This window comes from Neovison vison, chromosome 1, assembly GCF_020171115.1.
Source record: "Neovison vison isolate M4711 chromosome 1, ASM_NN_V1, whole genome shotgun sequence".
Classification (NCBI taxonomy): Eukaryota; Metazoa; Chordata; class Mammalia; order Carnivora; family Mustelidae; genus Neogale; species Neogale vison.
This window is the reverse complement of record NC_058091.1, coordinates 83,199,560-83,222,276: the sequence shown is the minus strand read 5'-3', so window position 1 is coordinate 83,222,276 and position 22,717 is coordinate 83,199,560.

Below are 22,717 nucleotides of genomic sequence, written 5' to 3'. Positions count from 1 at the left end.
TATTCTTCTGATCCAAGAGCATGGAATGATCTTCTATCTTTTTGTGTCTTCTTCAATTTCTTTCATGAGTGTTCTGTAGTTCCTTGAGTACAGATCCTTTACCTCTTTGGTTAGGTTTAATCCCAGGTATCTTATGGTTCTTGGTGCTATAGTAAATGGAATCGATTCTCTAATTTTCCTTTCTGTATTTTCATTGTTAGTGTATAAGAAAGATAGGGAGGGAGACAAGCCATAAGTGACTCTTAATCTCACGAAACAAACTGTGGGTTGCTGGGGGAGGGGGGTTGGGAGAAGGGGGGTAGGGTTATGGACATTGGGGAGGGTATGTGCTTTTGGGTAAATTGGAAGGGGAGATGAACCATGAGAGACTATGGACTCTGAAAAACAATCTGAGGGGTTTGAAGTGGTGGGGGGGGTGGGAGGTTGGGGTACCAGGTGGTGGGTATTATAGAGGGCACAGCTTGCATGGAGCACTGGGTGTGGTGAAAAAATAATGAATACTGTTTTTCTGAAAATAAATAAATTGGAAAAAAAAAAAAAGAAAGCCACTGATTTCTGTACATTGACTTTGTATCCTGCCACATTGCTGAATTGTTGTATGAGTTCTAGTAGTTTGGGGGTGGAGTCTTTTGGGTTTTCCATATAAAGAATCATGTCATCTGCGAAGAGAGAGAGAGTTTGATTTCTTCATTGCCAATTTGGATACATTTTATTTCTCTTTGTTGTCTGATTGCTGTTGCTAGGACTTCTAATACTATGTTGAACAAGAGTGGTGAAAGTGGGCATCCTTGTCTTGTTCCTGATCTCAACGGGAAGGCTGCAAGCTTTTTCCCATTGAGCATGATATTTGCTGTGGGTCGTTCATAGATAGATTTGATGAAGTTCAGGAATGTTCCCTCTATCCCTATTTTTTGAAGCGTTTTAATCAGGAACGGATGCTGGATTTTGTCAAATGCACTTCCTTGGTGTTAGTTGTGATCTCTCCCTTTTCATTCATAATTTTATGAATTTGGGCTTTCTCCCTTTTCTTTTGGATTAGTGTGGCCAATGGTTTATCAATCTTATTGATTCTTTCAAAAAACCAGCTTCTAGTTTCATTGATACGTTCTACTGTATCTCTGGTTTCTACCTCATTGATCTCAGCTCTAATCTTGATGATTTCCCTTCTTATGTGTGGAGTTGGTTTGATTTGTTGTTGATTCTCCAGTTCTTTAAGGTGTAGATACAGCTGCTGTGTTCTGAATTTTTCAATTTTTTTTTGGAGGGAGGCTTGGATGGCTATGTATTTCCCCCTTAGGACCGCCTTTGTTAAAATGTCTATACTGCCTAGAGCAATCTATACTTTTAACGCCATTCCGATCAAAATTCCACCGGTATTCTTCAAAGAGCTGGAGCAAATAATCCAAAAATTTGTATGGAATCAGAAGAGACCCTGAATCACTAAGGAAAAGTTGAAAAACAAAAATAAAACTGGGGGCATTACGTTACCTGATTTCAAGCTTTATTACAAAGCTGTGATCACCAAGACAGCATGGTACTGGCATAAAAACAGACACATAGACCAGTGGAACAGAGTAGAGAGCCCAGATATGGACCCTCAACTCTATGGCCAATTAATCTTTGACAAAACAGGAAAAATTATACAGTGGAAAAAAGACAGTCTCTTCAATAAATGGTGCTGGGAAAACTGGACAGCTATATGTAGAAGAATGAAACTTGACCATTCTCTTACACCGTACACAAAGATCAACTGAAAATGGATAAAAGACCTCAACGTGAGACAGGAATCCATCAGAATCCTAGAGGAGAACATAGGCAGTAATCTCTTTGATATCAGCCACAGCAACTTCTTTCAAGATATGTCTCCAGCATAATCTTATGCTGAGTGAAATAAGTCAAGCAGAGAGAGTCAATTATCATATGGTTTCACTTATTTGTGGAGCATAACAAATAGCATGGAGGACAAGGGGCGTTAGAGAGGAGTAGGGAATTTGGGTAGATTGGAAGGGGAGGTGAACCATGAGAGACTATGGACTCTGAAAAACAGTCTGAGGGGTTTGAAGTGGCGGGGGGTGGTGGGAGTTTGGGGTACCAGGTGGTGGGTATTATAGAGGGCACGGCTTGCATGGAGCACTGGGTGTGGTGAAAAAATAATGAATAATGTTTTTCTGAAAATAAATAAATTGGAAAAAAAAAAGATATGTCTCCAAAGGCAAAGGAAACAAAAACGAAAATAAACTTCTGGGACTTCATCAAAATCAAAAGCTTCTGCACAGCAAAGGAAACAGTCAAAAAAACAAAGAGGCAACCCACGGAATGGGAGAAGATATTTGCAAATGACAGTACAGACAAAAGCTTGATATCCAGGATCTATAATGAACTCCTCAAACTCAACACACATGAAACAGGCAAACATATCAAAAAATGGGCAGAAGATATGAACAGACACTTCTCCAATGAAGACATACAAATGGCTATCAGACACATGAAGAAATGTTCTTCATCACTAGCCCTCAGGGAGATTCAAATTAAAACCACATTGGTGAAAAAATAATGAATACTGTTTTTCTGAAAATAAATAAATTGGGGAAAAAAAAAAAAAAAACCACATTGAGATATCACCTTACACCAGTTAGAATGGCCAAAATTAACAAAACAGGAAACAACATGTGTCAGAGAGGATGTGGAGAAAGGGGAACCCTCTTCCACTGTTGGTGGGACTGCAAGTTGGTGCAACCTCTTTGGAGAACAGTGTGGAGATTCCTCAAGAAATTAAAAATAGAACTTCCCTATGACCCTGCCATTGCACTCCTGCGTATTTACTCCAAAGATACAGATGTCGTGAAAAGAAGGGCCATATGTACCCCAATGTTTATAGCAGCAATGGCCACGGTCGCCAAACTATGGAAAGAACCAAGATGCCCTTCAACAGACGAATGGATAAGGAAGATGTGGTCCATATACACTATAGAGTAGTATGCCTCCATCAGAAAGGATGAATACCCAACTTTTGTAGCAACATGGACGGAACTGGAAGAGATTATGCTGAGTGAAATAAGTCAAGCAGAGAGAGTCAATTATCATATGGTTTCACTTATTTGTGGAGCATAACAAATAGCATGGAGGACAAGGGGTGTTAGAGAGGAGAAGGGATTTGTGGTAAATTGGAAGGGGAGGTGAATCATGAGAGACTATGGACTCTGAAAAATAATATGAGGAGTTTGAAGTAGCGGGGGGTGGGAGGTTGGGGTACCAAGTGGTGGGTATTATAGAGGGCACGGATTGCATGGAGCACTGGGTGTGGTGAAAAAATAATGAATACTGTTTTTCTGAAAATAAATAAATCAATTTAATTTAAAAAATTAAAAAAATAAACAACAAAATCTTAATAAATTTAATGAGGGAAGGAAAAGATCTGTACAACAAAATCTATAAGGCTTTGCTGAAGAAAATCAAAGAAGACACAAACAAGTGGAAAGACATCTCATGTCTTTGTGGATTTTTTTTTTGACAGAGAGATCACAAGTAGGCAGAGAGGCAGGAAGAGAGAGAGGGGGAAGCAGGCTCCCTGATGAGCAGATACCCCAATGTTCGGTTCAATCCCAGGACCCTGAGACCATGACCTGAGCTGCAGGCAGAGGCTTAACCTACTGAGCCACCCAGGTACCCTATGTTTGTGGGTTTTTAAAAAATAATTTTACTTTATTTTTTCAGTGTTCCAAGATTCATTGTATATGCACCACACCCAGTGCTCTATGCAATACATGCCCTCCTTAATACCCACCACTAGGCTCACCCTTCCACTCACCCTCCACCCCCCTACAACCCTCAATTTGATTCTCAGAGTCCAAAGTCTCTCATGGTTGTCTCCTCCTCCAATTTCCCCCAATTCATTTTTACATCCCTTCTCCTAATGTCCTCCATCTTATTCCTTATGTTTCACAAGTAAGTGAATCCATATAATTGACTTTTTCTGCTTGACTTATTTCACTCAACATAATCTTCTCCAGCCCCATCCATGTTGCTGCAAAATTTGGGTATTCATCCTTTATAATTATCCATCCTTCAATGGGTAATATTCCATTGTATATATGGACCACATCTTTTTTATCTGTTCATCTGTTGAAGGGCATCTCATCTCTTTTCACAGTTTGCCAATTGTGGCCATTGCTGCTATGATCACTAGGATACATATGACCCTTCTTTTCACTACATCTGTATTTTTGGAGTAAATACCCAGTAGTGCAATTCAGGGTTATAGGGTAGCTCTATTTTTACTTTCTTAAGGAATCTCCATACATTTTCCAACATGGTTGTACCAACTTGCATTTCCACTAACAGTGTAAGAGGCTTCCCCTGTCTCCACATCCTCTCCAATACTTGTTGTTTACTGATTTTGGCCATTCTAACTGGTATAAGGTGGTATCTCAATGTAGTTTTGATTTGAATTTCCCTGATGGCTAATGATAATGAACATTTTTTCCTGTGTCTGTCAGCCATTTGTATGTCTTCTTTGGAGAAGTGTCTGTTCATGTCTTCTGCCCATTTTTTGGACATGATTATCTGTTTTCTCCTGAAGCTGTTTCAAAAAATAGAAACAGAAGGAAAACTTCCAGACTCTTTCTATTAAGCCAGCATTACTCTGATCCCCAAATCAGGCAAAGACCCCATCATAAAGGAGAATTTCAGACCTATATCCCTGATGAATATGGATGCAAAGATTCTCAACAAGATCCTAGCTAATAGGATCCAACAGTACATTAAAAAGATTATCCACCATAAGCAGGTAGGATTGATCTATAGGATGTAAGAGTGGCTCAACATTTGCAAATCAATCAGTGTGATAGAACAAATTAATAAGAGAAGAGAGAGGAACCACATGGTCCTCTCAATTGATGCAGGAAAAAACATTTGACAAAATATAGCATCTTTTCCTGATTAAAACCCATCAAAGTATAGGGATAGAGGGAACATTGTTCAACTTCATAAAATCCTTCTGAAAAACCCACAGCAAATATCATTCTCAATGAGGAAAAGCTAACAGCCTTCCCACTGAGATCAGGAACACAACAAGGTTGCCCACTCTTACCACTGCTGTTTCTGTCTGTGGACTGAAAGAATGAATTTCATTAAATGTCCCCACTACCCAAAGCCATCTATGATTCAATATAATCCTCATCCAAATACCAAAAGCTTACTTCACAGAAATAAAGGAAACAACCCTAAAATGTATGGTTCAGTGGTTTAACTATGATATGGGTAGTTTTAAATCTCTTCATGTCGATGATGATCGTACTGGATGTTGAGCTTCATGGATGTGCAGATTAATATTTTTCATCAAATCTGGGAAGATCTTGGCCATAATTTCTTCAAAGATATGTTCTGACCTTTCCTTTACTCCTTGCACCTATGTTGGCATGCTTGATATTTTCTATAGGTATCTGAGGCTATGTTCAGTTTTCTTAATTCTTTGTCTATTTTTTTCACTGTAACTCTTTTTTCTATTGATCTGTCTTCATGTTTCCTGATTCTTCTGTTAGATCAAACATTTTTTGAGATTTGGTGACTCATTAAATTTGACAAATATTTTATTTGACAAATATTTTATAGCTGTTCTTTTTTTTTTATTATGCTGTTCTGTTTTCTAAGTCCAGTGTCTGGATCCATTCAGACACAATTTTTATTAATTGATATTTGTTTCCTGCATGTATGTCATACTTTCCTGTTTTTTGGCATATGGTACTTTTTTTGAGAAAACTGGACATTTTAGGATTCCAATCTTGTCCTGGAAGAGGCTTTTCTGCTTTTTTTGCTTGATTTAATTTTTAATTTTTTTTGTATAGTGACTTACTGGAACTAACTGAATGGAGTCTATCCCCAGCATTATGCATACTCTGATGTTACTACTCAATTTTTTTTTTTTTAAATTCCTGGGTTCTGTTTAATACAAGACCAACATAGCTTAGCAGTCAGTCAATAATCGGCCAGAGGTTGTGCTTAAACCCCTTAAACAGTTAATTTTTCCACTTTTCACCCTCATAAGTTTGGCAAATAATGAAATTTTGTAACAACCATAATTTTCAGTTTACTTTCCTCAAGTTATTTATTTTAGGGAATCACAACTGTTCTGTTCTAGCAATGGACAACTTTTACTTCATGGAATGTGTTACATTTTAATCAGAGAACAATGTGAAGAAAAGGTTTTCTGAATAATTGCCAGGTCAAATTTCTGTCACATTAAACACTTATTTTCTGAACAGTGAAACTTCTCCAACAAAAGGGATTAAAGCCTTCCTTAGATCAAATTTCTTTTAAATGAAAGGTGACAATAGGAAAGATGAAACCAAAGATAAACTCTAAAGTTCCCGAGAGTCATTCTTTTTTTTTTATTTCTAATTTATTTATTTTCAGAAAAACAGTATTCATTATTTTTTTCACCACACCCAGTGCTCCATGCAAACCGTGGGTGGTGGGTATTATAGGGGGCACGGTTTGCCCGAGAGTCATTCTAAGTGAGAAACACAAGCTACCTTTGCCTGGTAAAGTGTTTACAGAAGAGGAGTGAGAGGAGATACGTTAGGAAGTGTCTGAGTCATGTTCCAAATCTGATAGTGTGCATGCCATGACATCAACAAATGCCAGCCAAGTGGTGATTTATCTGAATGCATGTGAAGAGATGTTTGTTGTTCAGGAAGAAGTAACAATAGAAGAGAAGAGCATGAAAGGTCAAGAATCCAAGTACATAGAGAGGGAAATTGAATAAACCTTTGAATGTTTATCTTTTATGACCATTCTGTTTGGAAGACAAACTGACAGGAGAGAGTGTGGAACTCCTGGAAAAGAGGACAAGAACATCCCTGAGGAGCCAACCCCAGGACCTATCTCTCGCTCAGTGACATAGTGGTATGAAGACTTTGTCAACAGTAACACAGTGGAGGGTTTTAATGGCAGGAAAACGGTGATTAGTTACTTAAAACATTTCTAAATGTGATACAATCAGTAACATAAATGAATTATACTCCAAATTTGATTATATCTTTATTTCATTCATGTGGAACTTAGGTAGTCTAGATAGTATGGATCTAGAACATTTTCACCTATACTTTAAGGATAAAGTTCTTTAAAAGAAGTTCTTTTAAAAAATATTTTATTTATTCATTTGACAGAGATTACAAGTAGGCAGAGAGGCAGGCAGAGAGAGAGGAAGGGAAGCAGGCTCCCCGCTGAGCAGAGAGCCTGACTTGGGGCTCGATCCCAGGACCCTGAGATCATGACCTGAGCTGAAGGCAGGGGCTTTAACCCACTGAGACACCCAGGTGCCCCTAAAAGAACTTCTTTGTCTGTAGTGTCATTTGTGAATATCTTCTCCCATGGGTTGCCTCTTTGTTTTTTTGACTGTTTCTTTGCTGTGCAGAAACTTTTGATCTTGATGGAGTCCCAAAAGTTTATTTTCACTTTTGTTTTCTTTGCCTTTGGGGACATGTCTTGAAAGAAGTTGCTGTGGCCAGTGTTGGAGAGGTTGATGCCTATGTTCTCCTGAGGGTTCTGATAGATTCTTGCCTCACGTTGAGGCATTTTATCCATTTTGAGTTTATCTTTGTGTATGGTGTGAGAGAATGGTCGAATTTCATTCTTCTGTATATAGTTATTAAATTTTCCCAGCAACATTTATTGAAGAGACTGTCTTTTTACCACTGGATATTTTTTCCTGCTTTGTCAAAGATTATTTGAACATAGATTTGAGGGTCCATATCTGGACTCTCTACTCTGTTCCACTAATCTATGTGTCTGTCTTTGTGCCAGTACCATGCTGTCTTGGTGATCACATCTTTGTAGTAAAGTTTGAAATCAGGCAACGTGATGCCACCAGTTTTGTTTTTCTTTTTCAACATTACCTTAGCAATTTGGGGTCTCTTCTGGTTCCATACAAATTTTAGGATTGTTTGTTCCAGCACCGTGAAAAATGCTGGTGGAATTTTGATTGGGATGGCATTGAAAGTACAGATTGCTCTAGGCATCTTAACAATGTTCATTCTTCTGATCCATGAGCATGGATCTTCCATGTTTTTGTGTCTTCTTCAATTTCTTCCATGTTTTTGTGTCTTCTTCAATTTCTTTCATGAGAAAGAAACTGCAGTTCCTTGAGTACAGATCCTTTGCCTCTTTGATTAGGTTTATTCCAAGGTATCTTTTGGTTCTTGGTGCTATAGAAGATATTTGCAAATGGCATTACAGACAAAGGGCTGATACCCAAGATCTATAAAGAACTTCTCAAACTCAACACACACAAAACAGATAATCACGTCAAAAAATGGACAGAAGACATGAACAGACACTTCTCCAAAGAAGACATACAAATGGCTAACAGAGACATGAAAAAATGTTCATCGTCATTAGCCATCAGGGAAATTCAAACCAAAACTACATTGAGATACCACCTTACACCAGGTAGAATGGCCAAAATCAACAAGACAGTAAACAACAAGTATTGGAGAGGATGTAGAGACAGGGGAAGCCTCTTACACTGTTGGTGGAAATGCAAGTTGGTACAGCCACGTTGGAAAACAGTATGGAGATTCCTCAAAATATTAAAAATAGAGCTACCTGGGGTGCCTGGGTGGCTCAGTGGGTTAAGCCTCTGCCTTTGGCTCAGGTCATGATCTCAGTGTCCTGGGATCCAGCCCCACATCAGGCTCTCTGCGCAGCAGGGAGTCTGATTCCCCCTCTCTCTGCCTGCCTCTCTGCCTACTTGTGATCTCTGTCTGTCAAATGAATAAATAAAATCTTTTTTAAAAAAGTAGAGCTACCCTATAACCCTGCAATTTCACTACTGGGTATTTACCCCAAAGATACAGATGTAGTGAAAAGAAGGGCCACTTGTACCCCAATGTTCATAGCAGCAATGGCCACAGTTGCCAAACTGGAAAAAACCAAGATGCACGGATTGCATGGAGCACTGGGTGTGGTGAAAAAAAATGAATACTGTTTTTCTAAAAATAAATAAATTGAAAAAAAAAAAGATGCCCTTCAACAGATGAATGGATAAAGAAGATATGGTCCATGCCTACAAAGGAGTATTATGCCTCCATCAGAAAGAATGAATACCCAACTTTTGTATCAACATGGATGGGACTGGAAGAGATTATTCTGAGTAAAATAAGTCAAGCAGAGAGAGTCAATTATTATATGGTTTCACTTACATGTGGAACATAAGGAATAAAGTGGAGGACATTAGGAGAAGGAAAGAAGAATGAACTGGGGGAAATCAGAGGGGAGATAAACCATGAGAGACTGTGGACTCTGAGAAACAAACTGAGGGTTTTGGAGGGGAGGTAAGTGGTGAGGGGTGAGTCTGGTCATGGGTATTAAGGAAGGCACGTATAGCATGGAGCACTGGGTGTAGTGCATAAGAAGTTGATTTTGCAACACTGTAAAAAATAAAATCAAATAAAATTTTAAAAAAAGAACTTCTTGATGCAATTGGGATGTATCTTCTGATACTTAAATTTTGTATTGAAAAATCAGACAGATCCATCTCTATTCATATCAAGGCCCACAAGACATTAAGATCAGTAATTAAGAGTGTTTTTTTAAAGGTAAATATGATAAAATTTAAAATTTTTCATGTAAAAATTAATAGGTATTTAGTGCCAAGGCCCTTGAAAATGACATTAGAGTGTTTGGCAATTCTCAAATTCTCTTTTTTGTCTGTCCCTTTTCTTGCTATTATCAACTAATGTTTTTGGATACTTTTGTGATAGAAAGTATCCCTCTTCCCATGTAGTGTTTATGAAAGGAGCTCTCTGACATTGGTGCCCCTTTGATAACAAAGCCACACACAAGAGCCAGTCTCAGAAAGCTGGAGCACAGGGGAAAAAAAAGAAGATTTAGTGTTTAATTCTTAATATTTTAGTTCACCACTGAAAGTTAATGCCTTCTATCGTATGAAAAATATGAGATGGTTCTGGTAGAAAGGGTAAGAACTGGAATAATAGTTTCTTCTACTAACTGGGAGCTTGGGAAATTAATGACTTAGCCTCTGATCCTCAATTCCTCACTTATAAGTTGAGGATTATTATACTTTCTAAATGTAAATATTTTATTCATGTTTTATTCAAAAAAGGTGGTTAAGAAACATGTTCAGATGGATCAATTACCAGTGAAGTTATTTATAGGCCTTTGCTAAATCTCCCCACATTTCCATCTCCCCTTGTACCCCTACCTTGAACAATTAAGTTATAGGTAAGAAGTGTACTGTCATGGATGGTATGTTTTTGTCCCCCAGAAAGTCATATGTTGAGATCATAATCCTCAACATGATGATGCTAGGAGGTGGGTTTGGGGAGGTGATGATTGGGATTAGTGCCCTTGTCAAAGCTGCCTTGAGCACCCTTGTCACTTCCGCCATGTGAGGTAACAGTGAGAAGACCAGGAAGGAAGGGGATTCTCTCCAGACACAAAATCCTGGTGGCATTGTCTTGGACTTCTCAACCTCTGAACTGTGAGAAGTAAGTGTCTTTTTTATAAGCAACCCAGTCTGTGCCATCTTGTGAGAGCAGCCTAAATGAACTAAGACAATCTTGCTCTTGCTATTATTTTATCAAAAACTCTAATCCAGGAAAAAGCAAAATATTATTTAGCAGTGCATGTGCACATCCTCTTGTGGTGGTTGCACAGATGTTGCCCTGTATTTCAACTGCAACAGCAAAACTACCTCAAGTTAAAACAATTCTGAAGGTGCTGAAGAGCAGTCCCTTGTTGCTATTTTGTGCTGCAATGAGTAATAGTGCTTTGAACATGTAAGTACAAATCTTTGAGTAGACACGCATTTACCTTTCTTTTGGGTAGACTGCTAGATGTGGAAATGCAAATCTGTTTACCAAGAGGAGTACTATTACTTCTCTACATCCTTGTAATGTTTGTTATTGTCTGGCCTTTTTAATATAGCTATTCTTGGGGGTATGAAGTAGTATATCATTGTTGTCTTACTTTTCATTTCCCTAATAACCAAGTGGTGCTGGTCACCTTCTCATGTGTTTCTAATCATTTGTATATCTTGCCAAAGTATCTATTCAACATTTTGCTTTTTTTTTTTTTTTTTTTTTTTAACGAGAGGGAGCATGCCCACACATGAGCAGGGGTGGGGGACAGAGGGTGAGACAGAGATAATCTTAAGCAGGCTCCATGCCCACTGTGAACCTTAAACTCACAACCTGAGATCATGACCCTGAGCTGGGCATGAACTCACAACCCCGAGATCATAACCTGAGCTGAAATCAAGTCTGATGCTTAACTGACTGAGCCACACAGGTGCTTCTACATTTTGCCCATTTTTAAAAATTTAAATTCACTGATTTCTGCACATTGACTTTGTATCCTGCCACGTTGCTGAATTGCTGTATGAGTTCTAGTAGTTTGGGGGTGGAGTCTTTTGGGTTTTCCATATAAAGAATCATGTCATCTGTGAAGAGAGAGAGTTTGACTTCTTCATTACCAATTTGGATACCTTTTATTTCTCTCTGTTGTCTGATTGCTGTTGCTAGGACTTCTAATACTATGTTGAACAAGAGTGGTGAAAGTGGGCATCCTTGTCTTGTTCCTGATCTCAATGGGAAGGCTGCAAGCTTTTTCCCATTGAGGATGATATTTGCTGTGGGTCTTTCATAGATAGATTTGATGGAGGACAAGGGGTGTTAGAGAGGAGTAGGGAATTTGGGTAAATTGGAAGGGGAGGTGAACCATGAGAGACTATGGACTCTGAAAAACAATCTGAGGGGTTTGAAGTGGCGGGGGGGTGGGAGGTTGGGGTACCAGGTGGTGGGTATTATAGAGGGCACGGCTTGCATGGAGCACTGGGTGTGGTGAAAAAATAATGAATACTGTTTTTCTGAAAATAAATAAATAAATAATTAAAAAAAATTTAAATTCAATTAATCAACATATAGTGTATTATTAATTTCAGACAAAGTTTTGTGATTCATCAGAAGCATATAACACCCAGTGCTCATTAAATCAAGTGTCCTCCTTAATGCCTATCACCCAATTACCTAATCCCCCCACCTCCCATCCAGCAACCCTCATTTTGTTTCCTATGATTAGAGTATCTTGGGACATCTGGGTGGCTCAGTTGGATAAGCGTCTAACATCAGCTCAGGTAATGAGTCTAGGGTCCAAGAATCAAGTCCTGCATTACTGAGCAAGGAGCCTTCTTCTCCCTCTACCTCTGTGTCCTCATTACTCTCTCTCTGACAAATAAATAAATAATCTTTGGGGGGGGGAAAAAAGCGTATCTTACGGTTTGTCTCCCTCTCTGATTTTGTCTTACTTTCTTTTTCACCTCCTTCCCTTATAATCCTCTGTTTTTTTAATTAAATTCCACAAATGAATGAGATCCTAGGATAACTGTCTTTCACTGATTTGACTTATTGCACTTAGCACAGTACCCTCTAGTTCTCTCCATGTACTTTCACGGGACAAGATTTCATTTTTGGTGGCTGAGTAGTACTCCACTGCATACATATATACCACCTCTTCTTTATCCATTCAACTGTCAATGACATCTGGGATCTTTCCATGGTTTGGCTACTGTGGACATTACTGCTATTAACATTGGGGGGCAGGTGCCCCTTCCAATCACTATTTGTTTTCTTCAAGTAAATACCTAGTAGCGCAATTACTGGGTCAGAAGATAGCTCCATTTTCAAATTTGAAAGTAACCTCCATACTGTTTTCCAGATAGGCTGTACCACTTTGCATTCCCACCAACAGTGTGAGAGGGTTCCCCCTTTCCCCATCCTCACCAACACCTGTCAATTCCTGACTTACTAGTTGAGCCTTTCTGACTGATGGGAGGTGAAATCTCATTGTATTTTTTATTTGTGTTTCCCTGATGTGCAGTGGTGTGGAGCATTTCTTCATGTGTCTGTTGGCCATTTCTGTGTCTTCTTGGGGAAATCTCTGATCATGTCTCTGCCCATTTCCTTACTGGATTATTTGTTTGGGGAGTGTTGAGTTTGGAAAGTTCTATATAGATTTAGATTACCAGCCCTTTATCTGATAAGATATTTGCAAATATCTTCTTCCATTCTGTTTGTTGTCTTTGAGTTTTGTCCAGTTTCCTTTGCTGAGCAAAAGCTGCTTATCTGGGTGGAGTCCCAGTATTCACTTTTGACTTCTGACCTGTGTGAAGTGGTATCTCATTGTGGTTTTGGGATTTGAGTTTTGCCGATGCTGAGTGACGTTGAACATTTTTTTCACGTGTCCATTGGCTATTTGTATGTCTTTTTTGGAGAAATGTCTGTGCACGTCTTCTGCTCATTTCTTGATTTGATTATTTTTGGGTGTTGAGTTTGATAAGTTCTTTCTTTTTTTAAGATTTTATTTATTTATTTAAGAGAGAGGAGGGGGTGGGGGAGAACTAGCACCGGGAAGGTCAGAGGAAGAAGCTCCTCACTGAGCAGGGAGCCTGATGCAACGAGAGGCTCAATTCCAAGCTCCTGCGATCATGACCTGAGAAAAGGCCAGCGCTTCACCCTGAGTCACCCAGGCGCCCCTGATAAGTTCTTTATATAGACTGTGATACTAGCACTTTATCTGATAGGACATTTGCAAATATCTTCTCCCATTCTGTTGGTTGTCTTTTGGTTTTCTCCACTGTTCCCTTTGCTGTGCTAAAGCTTTTGATCTGGATGGAGTCCCAATAGTTCATTTTTGGCTTTGTTTCCCTTGCCTTTGGAGATGTGTTTAGCAAGAATTGGCTGTGGTCGAGGACACAGAGGTTGCTGCCTGTGTTCTCCTCTAGGATTTTGATGGAATCCTGTCTCACATTTAGGTCTTTCATCCATTCTGAGTCTAAATTTGTGCATGGTGTAAGAAAGTGGTCTAGTTTCATTCTTCTGCGTGTCTCTGTCCAATTTTCCTTACGCCATTTGTTGAAGAGATGGTCTCTTTTCCATTGGACATTCTTCTTCCCTGCTTTATCAAAGATCAGTTGGCCATAGAGTTGGGGGACCATTTCTGGGTTCTTTATTTTGTTCCACTTATCTAAGCATTTGTTTTTGTGCCAGTGCCATAGAATCTTGATGATCATAGCTTTGTAATAGGGCTTGAACTCTGCAATCGTGAGGCTACGAGCTGCGGTTTTCTTTTGCAGCATTCCTTCAGCTTTCCAGGAGTCTTTTCTGCTTCCATACAAATTTTAGGATTATTTGCTGAGCTCTGTGAAAAAAAGTTGTTGGTATTTTACAGGGATTTCTTTGAATGTATAGATTGCGTTAGGTCTGTGGACGTTTTAACAATATTTGTTCTTCCAGTAGGTGAAGACGGAACATTTTTCCGTTCCTTTGTGTTTTCCTCAATTTCTTTCATGATGTTTTATAGTTTGCTGCATATAGATCTTTCCTCCTCTGTTAGGTTTGCTTCCAGGTATCTTATGGGTTTTTTTGGGCACAATTGAAAATGGGACTGACTCCTTAATTTCTCTTTCTTTGGTCTCACTGTTGGTGTGTGGAAATGCAACTGATTTGTGTGGCATTGATTTTATATCTGCCACTTTGCTGAATTCCTGTATGAGTTCTCACAATTTTGGGGTGGAGTCTTTTGGGTTTTCCACATAGTGTATCATGTCATCTGCAAAGAGTGGGGGTTTGAATCTTTCCCAATTCAGATGCTTTTTATTTCTTTTTGTTGTCTGATTGTTGAGGTTAGGACTTCCAGTTTTTGTTTTTGCTTTTTCTCTATTTTATTTAATGAGGTGTAATTGACATATAAATTTATATTATGTGCTTTTTAATTTTTAAATTTATTTTCAGCATAACAGTATTCATTGTTTTTGCACCACACCCAGTGCTCCATGCAATCCGTGCCCTCTCCAAGGCAACCCACGGAATGGGAGAAGATATTTGCAAATGACAGTACAGACAAAAGGTTGATATCCAGGATCTATAAAGAACTCCTCAAACTCAACACACACAAAACAGACAATCATATAAAAAAATGGGCAGAAGATATGAACAGACACTTCTCCAATGAAGACATACAAATGGCTATCAGACACATGAAAAAATGGTCATCATCACTAGCCATCAGGGAGATTCAAATTAAAAACACATTGAGATATCACCTTACACCAGTTAGAATGGCCAAAATTAGCAAGGCAGGAAACAACATGTGTTGGAGGGGATGTGGAGAAAGGGGAACCCTCTTACACTGTTGGTGGGAATGCAAGTTGGTGCAGCCACTTTGGAGGACTTCCAGTTTTGATGAAGAAAGGATGCTATACTTGGTCAAATGCTACTTCAGCATCTATTGAGAGAATTATATGGTTCTTGTCCTTTCTTTTATGAATGTAGTGTATCACATTGGTTGATTTGCAGATGTTGAACCATGCTTGCATCCCATGAATAAATCCCACTTGGGCGTGGTGAATAATCGTTTTAATGTACAGTTGGATCCTATTGGGTAGGACCTTGGTGAGAATTTCTGCATCCATGTTCATCAGAGATACTAGTCTGTAATTCTCCTATTGGAGGGGTCTTTGTCTGGGTTTGGCGTCAAGGTAATGCTGGTCTTATAGGAAGAATATGGGAGGGTTCCTCCCATTTTTATTTTTACACAGTGCTTCAGAAGCATAGGTATTGGATTTCAGTTCTTTTACTGCCTCAGAAAAGGATTCCCTATTGCCTTCTATGGACTTTTTTCAAGCCTGGCCTGTATCTTTCTTTTTTTTTTTTTCCAGTTTATTTATTTTCAGAAAAACATTACTCATTATTTTTTCACCACACCCAGTGCTCCATGCAAGCCGTGCCCTCTATAATACCCACCACCTGGTACCCCAACCTCCCACCCCCCCCGCCACTTCAAACCCCTCAGATTGTTTTTCAGAGTCCATAGTCTCTCATGGTTCACCTCCCCTTCCAATTTACCCAAATTCCCTACTCCTCTCTAACGCCCCTTGTCCTCCATGCTATTTGTTATGCTCCACAAATAAGTGAAACCATATGATAATTGACTCTCTCTGCTTGACTTATTTCACTCAGCATAATCTCTTCCAGTCCCGTCCATGTTGCTACAAAAGTTGGGTATTCATCCTTTCTGATGGAGGCATAATACTCCATAGTGTATATGGACCACATCTTCCTTATCCATTCATCCGTTGAAGGGCATCTTGGCCTGTATCTTTCTAATCATTGTTTTGAACTCTAGATCTGGTATCTCGCACTTGTATACTGATTAGGTCCCTGGCAAATCAGGACTGCCTCTTGTTCTCTTGTTTGAGGTGAGTAGTTCCATCTTGTCATTCTGTCCAGAGAAGAACAGGTGAATGACAGAACAAAATACTAAAATGGCAAGAGCCAATGCACCAGAGAAATATATACTAAACAGACTAGTGGAGAACAAAACTGGAAAAAAAAATACAATCAAGTTGTTGAATCATCCAGAGCAATACACTCGATCCTGTGTGTATTTTGATCTATTTTGATCCAAAAATTGTAAAGAAAGAGAAATTTAGATATGTACAAAAGTAAACTATGGTGAAAGGATAGAATGCAACTGTAAAACTGAAGATTAAAAGACCAAAAAAGAAAAAGGACTGTAAACGGACCGGTGAACAGAACAGCAATACACTGTATCCTGCTTGTATTTTGGTCTGTTTGTTAGAAGAAACTGCATCTTGTTGAAAAGAAAGAAGAAAAAAATTATGTATATACAAAAATAAAATTAAATACATTGAAAGGATAGAATGAAAATGAAAAAAGACTTAAGAGAGCTGATCGAGTAAGAAATTGATTGGAAAAAGAAGGAAAAAAATTAAAATTGAAAGACTAAATAATCATGGGCACAAAAAGTGTAGATTTTAATATGCCATTTTGGGCTAGTGGTGGAGTTTTGCAGTTCTTTGTGACCAGCAAACTTGATCTTAGCTGGAAATTCTTTCTGATCTTCTGGGGGAGGGACCTCCTGGAGTGATTCTCAGGTGTTTTTGCCATGGTGGAACTTCCCTGCCCTTCCCAGGGGCCAAGTTAAATAAGGGGTTCTGGATTGGACTTTGTGGCTTCTGTTCCGTAAACACTCTCCACCTGCAGCTCTAGTGGATGGGAATGAAATGGCAGCCTCCCAATATTGATCCAGCCTCCATCCAAGGAGAGAGCTTGAGAGCTCAGGGCCCCACTCCTCATTGCACCCTCAGGGAAAAAGCCACAATCACTCCTTTCTCCCTGGTCTCCATCTGCTCTCTGGGCTCTCCCAGCCTGTGAACCAGCGTTTCTATCTTAGACAGACAACCCCATATCGAGTCTCCAAACCCTGCAGACTCCTGTGGTGTGTTTCTGCCCCACTCCTCTCAGGGGAGGATGGGAGTGGCTCGCCAGTTCTGCCATTTGTCGGGCCCCTGCTCAGAGAGCAGGGGTCGGACCGTCTGGTGGTTTCTGGTTTATGGCAACTCCGAGCTGAGTCCTGGGCTCACTGATTGCAGCGGGCTTCCCCCATCCAGTGCCTGGTAGCTCTGCCACACTCAGGCACCCCGGGTCTTCCCGTGACCCTGCGGATCCTGAGAGCACATTGTCCCAGTGAGGGTTTCGCCCCCACTTAGCACCCTGAGTGATAGCCCTTACCAGAGGAGGCTTCTAAAACTTCCAGTTTTGTGCTCTGCTGCTCTATCACTTTCTGGTAGCCAGCTCATAGAGGCCACCCCCACCCCCGCCCCTGCCCCATGGTTAATCTCCCCATATATCACCTCGGATTCACTTCTCTGCACCTCCTACCTTGCAGAAAGTGGTCACTTTTCTATTTGTAGGGTCGCAGCTATTCTTTTCTTTGATCTCTGGTTGAGTCCACAGGTGTTCAGAAGGATTTAATAGCTATCCGCTGAGTTTCTAGGACCAGGCAAAACTACAGTTAAGGTCTCCTACTCTTCCACTATCTTGGGCTCCTTCCTCTCAGCTCTAGGACCTTTGTCCCTCAAGATATTTTTGAAACCTTCCCATTATTCCCCCATCTTTTGTTAAGTGGAAGATGCACGAAATTATGCATTCCCAGCCCACATCATTCCCCATCTCCTTTTTTCCTTTTTGTACCAAGAGCTTTGCCCAAAAAGGGTGACAGGAAACGAAAACCTGTAAATACATAGTGTATCTTTTTGGGAGCACTCTCTATCTCTGTTACCCTGACATAGGCCCTAAAGAAGCACCAAGTTAATATCCTTCCCATTTATGTATTTCTATGGACTTGTACTCTAGGTGTCATTCGTGAAAATCTTTTCTATCTTGTTAGAACTCAATGGTCTCTCTAAAATTGCTCCCTACAGTTCTGGAAGCGTGTGACCTGTTTTGATATATAATCATACACTGTCTACCTTTGCTGCCAGATATGTATGATTCCTGAAGGACAAACATTGTGAACTCCTGGAGGTCATTTGCCAAGCTTGTGTTGTAACAGTAATCATGGGCAAGCACATAAATATTGAACCCCCCATTCTCCTTTTTCCTGAATCCAAGAATGCATCACTTTGCTTCTTGGCAAAGATATCTTTGGACTTTGTGACAGTACAATCCATGAACTCTTACTTTGTATCCATAAGAGCCATTCTGGATCCCTCTTCCTGGTTTTACCCCCAGTAGGAAATGTTCATGTAACCCTTTCCTTGGGTTTGCCTTAGGCCACTATGTATCCACTTTTTATCCTATGGCATCCTTGCTGGCACAAAAATATGAGGTGATGCAGAATCAGGAGGCATTGTGCAAAGCTGCCGGTGGCAAATACCGAATGCTTTGGGAGGTGAAGGCCAGGAAACTCGGAAAGTTCTGTTGAACTCCCAAGGACTGTGGTGAAGGGATTGAGTCACCTATATCTTGTGTCAAATGTAAGGGGGCACCCAAATCTCAGTAATTGGGATAAATTATGTTTTAATGAAGTCCTTAAAAAAATAAAAATTAATGTAGATAAAAATCCATGGTAAGTAAAATGTCTACTTATTAGATTGGGCAGTGCTTTTGATTCGGGAGACAATATCCTTGTCACTATGATTTGCAATTCTAACTTGGTATCCTTTTCCAATACTTTTTTTAAAGACTTACTTATTTATTTGAGAGAGAGCATGTTGGGGAGAAAAAAGGAGAGGGAATCTGAAGTAGACTCCCAGTTGAGCAGAGAGCTCATATGGGGCTCCATCTTACCACTCTGAGATCAAAACCCAAGCTAAAACTAGGAAGCTGACACTCCTCTGACTGTGCCACCAGATGCCCCTCCAATATCCTTGAACTTCCTCCAGCAAAATGATATCTCACTTCCTACCGTACTGAATGGCTGTATCAGAAAGACTGGAAGTAACTCACATTAGTGAGGAAATGGAGTAATGGGAATCCTTTCCAGTGGTGCTGATGTAAAGGTAGAGTCATTGGAAAAGCAGTTTGGCATTTCAGCTTGGAGGTGTCTACCGAAAAGAAATGAAACCCTATGTGCCTTCAAGGACTTGTTCACGAATGTTCATAGTGTTATCATTCAGAGTAGCCAAAAGTAGAAGTTATGGATTTAGAAGGTACAAGGACAGCAAAGCACATGGAAGGATTCATGCTTGAGCCTGGCACATATTGACTATATAGCTGAAAATGGCTAACTCTTATATAATCAATATGTTTAAGGGCTGTCTGGGTGGGTGAGTCATTTAAGTGTCTGCTTTCGGCTCAGGTCATTTCCTCAGGGTTGTGCTCCCTGCTCAGCAAGGATTCTGCTTCTCTCTATCACTCTGCCCCACCCTCCTGCTCATGCTTGCTCTCTCTCTCTCTCTCTCTCTCTCTCTCAAATAAATAAATAATTTTTTTAAAAAAATTAATATGTTTAAAGAAGCAAATCTTACAGTGATTTTGTGTCATTTTAATGCCTTTTTAATTAGCCTATAATTTATTATTTGACCCAGGGATGCAGGGCTGTGAATCATCAGGCTTAAACATTTCACAGCACATCGCACATACTGTCCTCAATGTCCATAACTCAGCCACCCTAACCCTACCCCTCACCCTCCAGCAACCCTCAATTTCTTTTGTGAGATAAAGACACTCTATGGTTTGTCTCCCCCCCGAGCCTATCTTGTTCATTTTTTTCCTTCCCTGCTCCCCACAATCCCCCACCCTGCCTCTCAAATTCTTCATATGAGAGTTACCATATGATAATTGTCTTTCTCTGACTGACTTATTTCACTTAGCATAACACCCTCTAGTTCCATCCATGTCATTGCCAATGGCAAGACTTCGGCTTTTGATGGCTGCATAATATTCCATTGTATATCTATACCACATTTTCTTCATCCATTCATCTGTTAATGGACATCTAGCTTCTTTCCATAGTTTGGCTATTGTGGACATTGCTGCTATAAACATTCAGGTGCACATGCCCCTTCTGATCACTACATTTGTATCTTTGGTAAATACCTAACAGTGCAATTGCTGGGTTGTAGGGTATCTCTATTTTCAACCTTTTGAGGAACCTCTGTGCCATTCTCCAGAGTGGCTATACCAGCTTGCATTCCCAACACAAGTGTAGGAGGGGTCCCCTTTCTCCACAGCCTCACCAACAACTGTCGTTTCCTGACTTGTTAATTTTAGCCATTCTGACTGGTGTGAGGTGGTATCTCACTGTGGTTTTATTTGTATTTCCCTAATGCCGAGTAATATTGAACACTTTCTCATGTGTCTGTTTGCCATTTGGATGTCTTCTTTGCTTAAATATCTGTTTTTGTCTTCTGCCCATTTCTTTTTTTTTTTCTTTTTTTTTTCCAATTTATTTATTTTCAGAAAAACATTATTCATTATTTTTTCACCACACCCAGTGCTCCATGCAAGCCGTGCTTTCTATAATACCCACCACCTGGTACCCCAACCTCCCACCCCCCCGCCACTTCAAACCCCTCAGATTGTTTTTCAGAGTCCATAGTCTCTCATGGTTCACCTCCCCTTCCAATTTACCCAAATTCCCTACTCCTCTCTAACGCCCCTTGTCCTCCATGCTATTTGTTATGCTCCACAAATAAGTGAAACCATATGATAATTGACTCTCTCTGCTTGATTTCTTGAGTGGATTACTTGTTCTTTGGGTATTGAGTTTGATAAGTTCTTTATAGATTATGGATACTAGCTCTTTATCTGATCTGTCATTTGCAAATATCTTGTCCCATTCTGCCAGTTGTCTTTGGTTTTGTTGACTGTTTCCTTTGCTGTGCAAAAGCTTTTGATCTTGATGTCCCAGTAGTTCATTCTCGCCCTTGCTTCCCTTGGTTGTTCCGGCTGAGGTCAAAGAGTTTGCTGCCTATGTTCTCCTCAAGGATTTTGGTGGATACCTATCTCACATTGAGGTCTTTCACCCACACAGTTGCATTTCTAAGGGCTACGGAGAAACAGACCTCCTGGTGTCTTAGTGGAATGGGGATGAAGCAGACAGACTTGAGTCATGTTAAATCGAAGACCCAGTTTCAACCCAGTTCAATCCCTAATGGGAAATTACAAGCTAAAAGAGGGGTATTAAGGATTTTTCATTTCTAGAGTGAAACAGAGCAGGTTCTGAATCAGAGGGCTAACACTACTTAGTTGCCCAGGGGAAATTTCTTTTCTCCTCTACACCTCTTGCTTTCCCAGCTCTGAAAGAGCACCTACCTCATCAGGGTTTTGTTAATCATAAAGGAGTTAATACATATGTAATTCTAAAGGCAATATCTTGCATACAGAAGGTGTCAATATTTAATTACTTTTGAGCACAAGATTTCCTACTGTCTCCCCCACACAAAACCTAGTTTGAGAAGAAATAAGGAGAAAGGAAGAGAAAAGGGAGGTCTCCCTCCAGTCATATATCCCCCTTCTAAGCCCATACCTGTGGAAGAAAGGATTCGGGAAGGCAGGAAGTGGTATACCAGGAGCCGCCCTGGAAGAGGAGAAATCCTTCCCAATGCAAGGACCAGGGCCCCTTATATCCTTGTGTAAAGCTGCAGCTCAGGAAAGAAATGAGGTGTGTTTCTTAGAAACAATAAAGAGAGCAAGGTTCAATAGAAGTCAAGACACATAAGGCAGCCAGCAACCCCAAGCTGGGCACAAAAAAGCAGACATATGTCAGCTGGTCTGCAGAATCTGATAGGTGACCGCACTCACAACCCCACACTCCTGCAGGCCGCACTGACTGCCCTGTTTCCATTCAGCCAGCCTTACTACCAGAAACCCAGGAGATATGTGAACAGGCAAAACTCCAGGAGCAGTGATCAGCAGGTGGAAAACATAACTCAAAAATATGCTCCTCCTGTATTACATTTAGCAAAATATTTCTATTGGAGAAAGACAACTATCATATGATCTCCCTGATACGAGGAGGTGGAGATGCAACGTATGGGGTTTGGTAGGTAGGAAAAGAATAAATGAAAGCAGATGGGATTGGGAGGGAGACAAACCATAAGAGACTCTTAATCTCACAAACAATCTGAGGGTTGTGGGGGTGAGGTTGGAGGGGAGGGGTCTAACGAGAGGGTGGTGGGGTTATGGACATTGGAGAGAATACGTGATCTGGTGAGTGCTATGAAGTGTGTAAACTTGGCAATTTACAGAATTGTACCCCTGGGGCTATTAACACATTATATGCTTATTAAAAAATTAAAGAAAAATTACTAAAAAAAAAATCCTCCTCCCAATAACTACAAATACCACAGAGGCCTGCTTAGGATAAACTGCACAGGAGATAAGTGAGG